The sequence below is a fragment of the Pteronotus mesoamericanus genome, unplaced genomic scaffold (assembly GCF_021234165.1).
Source record: "Pteronotus mesoamericanus isolate MK-2021 breed Mesoamerican mustached bat unplaced genomic scaffold, CSHL_Meso_final scaffold_232, whole genome shotgun sequence".
Taxonomy (NCBI): Eukaryota; Metazoa; Chordata; class Mammalia; order Chiroptera; family Mormoopidae; genus Pteronotus; species Pteronotus mesoamericanus.
Window position 1 is genome coordinate 16,305,833 of NW_026555311.1, and position 6,171 is coordinate 16,312,003.

The 6,171-nt window shown below is 40.0% G+C and overlaps 1 pseudogene; it reads left to right on the plus strand.

The window, feature by feature from the left end:
• The first annotated feature begins 273 nt into the window (after nt 1–273).
• Nucleotides 274–1,116, plus strand: LOC129085258 (40S ribosomal protein SA-like; annotated as a pseudogene).
• The last annotated feature ends 5,055 nt before the right edge of the window (nt 1,117–6,171 follow it).

A 6,171-nucleotide genomic window follows, 5' to 3' on the forward strand; every position in this document is an offset into this window, starting at 1 on the left:
AGTTTTTCTATTGTTTTTTATTGATTTTAGGAGATTTTTATATTTTCCACGTGTGAATTCTTTGTGGAATATGATTTAAAAATATTCTCATCAATTCTGTGGCTTACTTTGCATCCTCTGAATAGGATATTTCAACAAATGGAAGTTCTTAATTTTAATGCAGTCCAGCACCATTTATTAAAAGGACCATTCTTTCACCTGTCTGTGCTATCCAGAGAGCTTCCCCTTTGGCATTGTTCTGGGTTCCCACATAACTTAAAGGAAATTTTCACAATGTCCAGAGCCCTTGGTGCCCTGCAAATGAAGGAGGGGGATGTTCTCAAATTCCTCGCAGCAAGAACCCACTTACGTGGCACTACCCTTGACTTCCAAATAGGACAGTACATCTACAAAAGGGAAAATGAGGGTAAAATTTTCATCATAAATCTGAAGAAAACCTGGGAGATGCTTCTGCTGGCAGCTCGTGCCATTGTTGCCACTGAAAACCCCACGGATGTCAGCGTCACATTGTCCAGCAATACCAGCCAGCGAGCTTTGCTGAAGGTTGCTGCTGTCACTGGAGCCACTCCTGTGGCTGACCCCTTTGCTCCTGGAGGTTTCACTAACTGGATGCCAGAAGCCTTCTGGGAGCTGAAGCTTGCTGTGGTTACTGATCCCAGGGCTGACCCCCGGCCTCTCCCAGAGGGGTCTGAAGTTCACCTGCCTGCTGCGGCTCTGTGTCACATAGCTTCTCTCTGTGCAATGTGGACATGGCCATCCTCTGCAACAATGAGGGGGCTCATTCAGGGAGTCTGATGTGGTGGGTGCTGGCCCAGGAAATTCTGTGCATCTGTGAACACTCCTGGGAGGTCATGCCTGATCTCTGCTTTTACAGAGGTCCTGGAGGTAGAAAAGGAACAGCAAGTGGCTCCAGAAAGCATTGTTACCAAGGAGGAATTTCAGGGTGAATGGACTGTACCAGCCCCCGAGCTCATGGCTGCTCAGCCCGGGGCTGCAGACTGCTCCAAGGGCTTAGGTGCCCTCTGTGCCTGTCTGGCAGTTCCCTGCTGAAGTCTGGAGCACTCAGCTGCCACTGGGGACTGGTCTGCAGCCCCCTGCACACAGGCCACTGAATAGGTAGGAACCTGTTCTTCTACAAACTCAGAAACAAAATGGAAATAAGATTGATGGGAAATAAATAATTAAAAAAGACATTCTTTTCTCACTGCGGTACAGTAATTATTTTGACACATTAAATCACCCTATACAGCGAAGGGCAAAAGTAGGTTTACAGCTGTGAATATGAAAAACACAAAGTTTATACTTGTATCATTATTTATTAATTATTGTATTATACTCCATACAAACAAATGTAAACTTACTTTTGCCCCTCCTTGTATATGTGGATCTCCTTCTGCAATCTTTTCTGTTCCATTGGTCAATTTTTCTATTTATAAGCCAATGCCATTGTGTCTTGATTTTTGTAACTTTAAATTATTTGAATTAATTTAATTTTGCCTCAGTCATTTTATCTAGAAATGTGAAGACATCTTTAACACATTCACAAACAATTTATGTTACTAGCTCAACAATGTTGCATGAAACTAACAATATATTTTGCATGTGAATGATGAATTTGAAAATATTATTATTATCTAGAACACTATATTTTTGAAGTTATTTATCAGTACGCACCTTGAGTTTCTCATTATAATATTTCCACAAGGTAATTGGGTATTATTTGTTCCATTTTATACCCAAGGAAACCAGTTAATTGCTTCACCTAATGTGAGATGAATCATTATTCAAAATTAAGATTCACAGTGCCTGTCTTCTCAGTCTGTTGTTTAACTAGTGAGGCAGGATGCCATTTTATGCTATTAGTCTTCCTTAAGAAAATAGAAAGCTGTATTTCTGGGACCACATATTGTTTACATATTCTCATTAAGTCTTAATTTATAGCTAACAAAACTCTGAATTTCCTTACTAACTGACATGTGCTTGGATGAGTCATACCTCATGATATAACTTATTCAGTTATATGTCAGTAATTTAACTTAATTGAGTCAAATAACAACATTGTCACAAGACCTGAATGTAGATTTCACATTCTGCTGTTGCTGTCTCTTTTCAATTACCAAATCACACTAATCACCATTACTGTCCAAATTGACATCTGTTTCTTGTAGAGTATTTATCTTACTCCAGGATTTAGTTCAATAGCTCCATTCACATTTTTATTCATTTCCCAGAAGTAGTCATATTCCCTGTTTCAATCCCTCTGGATGTGAACTAGGTAGCCCTTCAACTCTGCTGTACATTAGCATCTGTCTTATTCCAAGTTGTTTATCCGCAATACTAATCATGCATTTCCTGCATTTATTTGGTCTTTGTGTGATTAACTACTTAGATATTTTAACCTGTGTATATACTTATTAGAACGTATTAAGAGAGACAAATAATGAGATCCATGTTATTGCTTCCACTGGTGGTTTTTGTTGAACTTACAAGCCTACAATCAAATTTACCTGAGAGATTTACATCTAAGTCATATCAGTTGTGGAATTTTAAGTATATATACACATATGAAATGATTCCCATATTTTGATGATTCGAGGCTCTTACTGATTCATCTTTTATTCAATTATTTTATTTAATTTATTCAATATATTTTATGTAGCAATACATTTTATTAACCCTAGCATTATTTTCCTTTTTCTTGGCTGGCTTTCTTCCTTCCTTCCTTTCTTCCTTTCTCTTTCTTCTCCTTCATTTTTTCCTGATCAAACTGACAAAAACTTAGATCTTGAAATACTGCTTTTATATGGCCACCATCAATTATAATCTTTTATTTATTAATTAACTCTTTGCTTCTTCATTATCTGCATCTCCCAGTCTACTTTTGTATGGTATGTAGGGCTGCTATAAAAACAGTAACATACTCAACAAGTACCAAAAACTCTGGCATATTCTATTAAAGAGAATTCAGAGTTCTTGCATAATAAAATTGTAGTATGGTTTATCCCTGTTTAACTTAGTCTTTAACATTTTGAGATTTGAAATTCCATTTAAATTATGTTCAGTGGTGTTGGACAGTTCATATCTACCAATTCCAGGATATGCCTGGAAAAAAGACACTAGTTTACTTATAATAAATTTCAAAAATATAATATTTACATGTTGTAATGGTCAATATATAGTATTATTATAAAGCTCATTGATATAAACTAGTAGATGTAGATTGTGCATTATATATTGTTATTATTTGCAATATGATATTTCTCTAAAGGAGAATATGAGAGTGACTTCATGTCATGTTTTTCTAGCAGTTGGTGTCATACTAAACAAATATACACACACACACACACTACTGGCTTAGAGAAGAGTTTCAAATCATTTGTTTATAAGTAAAGAAAAAATGACTTTTAAATGTTGTAGTAATGTCTATCGACCAGGTATTGCAGCCTCCCTAGACTGGGCAGGTCCACTCGAGACTCAGGCAGATGGAAGAAGATGCATGGAGCCATGGGGATGCTTGACATGCCTTTATTCTGGAGAGTCACACAGGCCACAAGCCAGTGTCTATGTCAGTGCCCCGACTCCCTCACTCGCTCTCTCACTCACTCTCTCTCTCTCCCTCCCTCTCCCTCTCTCTCTGTGAGAAGTCCCTACCTGCTTAAGTACTATCCCAAACAAAGCTGGCTGCAGGCCAAAAAGTGAAGTAACCTAGCATGAGCTGCACATGCGAGCCTACTCAAGGCTACGAGGCAGTTTATTGCACCCAGGCTCAGGGCTGTGGGAACACCGCTTTATCAGACTCCTTCAAGGTTGTGAGAAGCTGCTCCCTCCAGCTACCCAAGCACCTGGGTGAGGAAGCCAGACTGCCTCCACTTACCCTACATACCATGATCTACATCTCCTCATTCCTTCACAGAATTATGTTTTTTAACAGTATTTCAGTCTGAAACCATAACCTAAAAGGGATCAGTATAAGAATTGTCCCATATTGAGCTTATGTCAAATAGTCTTTGGATGTCAGCCCTGGTCTTTGACAAGGTAGCCCTCTGTACTTGGAACAGTCCCTCCTGGAGCTGACAGGTGAGGGCTGTTTGCAAACAGCAATGCTCTGCAGCAGTGGCAACATCTTTCCTTGAGAAGAGAAATGAGTGGCACCTTACTATGCCCGCCACACTGAAATGTTGGTGATTCCAATAGTCCCCCCCACTCCCCTAATGGAAGCTTTTCTCCCAAACAGCTTCTAGAGATTCTACCAGTCCTTTGAAAGATTTTGAAGGTTAGTGAGAAACTGGGAAGATTCCCTCAGTAGTAGAAGGAGGCAAGAAGAATGAGACAAATGCCTGAACAAACAAGCAAACAAATGAGCAATTAACAGCCAGCTGATAAATCACAAGACTCTATCCTTCCTAACCAAAGATACCTAAGAACGAGTGGTTTAAATCACTTAGTCAGTGACATAGAACACAAAAACAAAAACAAACAAACAAAAAACAATTATAGCCAGACTAATCCAAGATAAAGGTAAAACCAAAAAATGATTCCAGACTCCATTACATGTTCATTTTAACATATTAACATACTAAACAACACACTTGAAAACCTAAAAAATATTCTGTTGAAATCTTCCCCTGGGACCTCCCTTTAAATTCCCACCTATACAAAATAGATAAAACCCTCAGAATAAAGAACACTAACGTATGCTGTTTCTGAATATACCCACAACCCCTTTTCCTCAGGCGTGTCATCTTGCTTCTGCTATACTAAGCTCTAAGCATCCCAACAAAACTTGCAACCGGGGAAGCAATGGAACTCAGCAGCTTCTTCCGGGCTTACCTCCTAATTCGTATCCAGGGATACTTCCTTTGACTCACTGTCCCAAGTTTTAATAAACTTACTTTCACTTTCACCTGACTCATGGCTTGAACATTCTTCTGCACAAGTCAAGAGGCTGACACTCTAAAGGTCCCAGACCATGCTGGTCAGGGCCATCCCATGGCAGGGAAGTGGTCTGGTAATAATTTGATCACATTTTGCCAACTAACATATGGTTGACTTTAAGGCCTGAGGTGACATTTCTTTGATCTTCATACTCCTGAACTCAAACGCTAGAGTTCCTCTAGAGGTGAAGCTGACAGGCACCGTTAGATTCTAACCTCCGTGTTTCCTGGTATTGGAAATTTAAGTGGAATCAGGGGATAATACTGACTTGCACGATTACATTGTTTTATCTCAAACTTTATAAACAATTCCTGTTAGCTGCTGTTTCCTTTTTCCCTTCATGAATGCTGTACTGTCTTTACTCTTTCTTCCCCTTAGATCTCCTCTAATGTTATTTTTGAGGTTAGAAGATAGGAGAGGAGTATTGATTTTGCTGAAATGGCAACTCTCAATAAGCAGGGCAACAATGTATCTGAACCTCTGTAAACTTAAAATATAATGTATTAAGAAATATTATTCTCTTAATAACAATTCTCATGTTTAATAACAAATATGATTCTGTTACCATTTTTACTTCCATGGCTGCCTGAGCATGTAGAATACTAATAAAGTTGAGATTAATAGTTTAAATTTAACAGAGCTACCTCTCTATAGATATGTTTTTAATTTGTTATTGAATTTAGCTATGTCATCTGAGGGTCTACAAACTGTTTTTATTCAGCAATTCTTATAACAGGGTAGCTCTCCTTAAGGAGCTGGAGGTGGGAGAGATCCCAGTCCTGGGGAAGCCCTATCCACCAGAGCCAGCACCTCTCCTGAGGAGTGAGGATGGAGTCAGCTGCCTTCTCCAAAGGGCGGGGGCTGCCCCTCAGGGGAGAGAGTTGCAGGAAGTGCAGGTCTTGTTACCCCACACCTTGGAGCCAAACTGTAAACAAAGGACTAGCCTGCAGTTGCCCAGACAACCAAGCAGCAGGCGCCTTCCCAGCAGGGATGGGCTAGGATATACTGCCTCAGGCCAAGCTAGCTGGAGAAGGGACAGAGAAGTAGCCTGGGAATGAAACTAGACCTGGGGCTTGATAACCCACAGCTTGGGGCCATTAGCTCCTGCCAAAGACAACACAGCAGCATGTGTGAGCTGTGGGGCTAGATGCTCCACCCAGGATGACTGGAAACATCTGCCCCCTAGCCTGGTAAAGGGGCTAAGGCACAGAGACACATTGGTTAAATATGTGGACA